Genomic DNA, 1,180 nt, shown 5'->3' with positions numbered 1-1,180 from the left:
GCCTGTCCTCCCCGTCTGTCCTCCCCGCGCCTGTCCTCCCCGCGGCCTGTCCTCCCCGCGCCTGTCCTCCCCTCGGCCTGTCCTCCCCGTCTGTCCTCCCCGCGCCACTCCCTGTCTCCGCTAATCACCTTCAGGACAGCCCCGGCTGCTCCCCGACCACAGCCCTCGGCCCCTTGGCTCCCCAGCTCCCCTCTCAGCCAGGCGCAGGGCCAAGTGCTGAGACGCAGGCAGGTTACCCGTCCTGCTCTCCTGTCACCGACTGTCCCACGGGGAAGTTTGGAGAGAACGCAGGCAGCCCCCAGTGTGTAGTGGGAATAAGCACTGTTTCAGGCCCCGAAGGCAGACTTGGGAAACCTCCCCGTGGGGTGGTTATCGGGGGTTGACAGGAGGGGCCTGGTGGCCGCTGGCCTTTCATCTCCTGTCCCTCGCGCCTGGACGGAAGGGCCGCAGTGACCCCTGCTGGCCAGCAGAGGTGGTTGCTGGGCACCTGGGCTCCTTGGCCTGGACTCCGGCCTTCCTGGCTGCAGCCCACCCTCTGGGCCCAGGGAGGGAGGGCTGAGGGGTGATTTTCTCTCCCCTCTTCCCGGCCCCTCCGGGCCCCCGGCTTTGAGGTAGGCTGTGGGGCAGACACCAGGCGTGCAGGACGGGACAGAGAGAGGAAGACGGAATCGCTGCCCAGTGTGGGGTTCTGTGTGGAAGCCTGTGAGCTCCCAGCACACACGGCTAAGCTGGTCCCGAGTCCATGCTCAGCCCGTGCGGACGTGGGCAGTTGGTGGGGACGCGCTTCAGCTGTGTGGAGATGGCACCTGCGTGTGGAGGGGCATCGCCATAGCCGAGTGTGTTCTCCCCCGGACAAGGGGGTGGGTGATGCTTCGGGGGCTGGAGGTGGCCGCTCCTGTGTGTGGGGCACACCTGTCCCCTCACTGGGCCATTGGCACCCAGCGTCTGCTTGGGGGGCACGGCCGCTGGTCCTGACCCTCCCTCCCAGCTGCCGGTGGGAAGAACTTAACGGGCCCTCCTGGGAAGTCAGGCGTGGGGACTTGGTTCCTGGGACTCCAGCCCTGTGTCCACGCCTGTGCCATGGGCCAGGCCCTGTGGTCACCAGCGTGGAGCTGACGGCCGGCCCAGGGGACAGGCAGGCACAGCTCAGTAACTCAGTGGTTTTAATGAATAGCCACCT

At 67.1% G+C, this 1,180-nt stretch overlaps 1 protein-coding gene across 3 annotated transcripts in view; it reads left to right on the top strand.

Annotated features, from left to right (window-relative positions):
* Positions 1–1,180, top strand: part of PGS1 (phosphatidylglycerophosphate synthase 1) — a 36,264-nt gene that overhangs the window by 34,722 nt on the left and 362 nt on the right. The gene's annotated exons all lie outside the window — the stretch shown is intronic.

This window comes from Myotis brandtii, unplaced genomic scaffold (assembly GCF_000412655.1).
Source record: "Myotis brandtii unplaced genomic scaffold, ASM41265v1 scaffold825, whole genome shotgun sequence".
Classification (NCBI taxonomy): Eukaryota; Metazoa; Chordata; class Mammalia; order Chiroptera; family Vespertilionidae; genus Myotis; species Myotis brandtii.
This window is presented reverse-complemented; position numbering and strand designations above follow the sequence as displayed.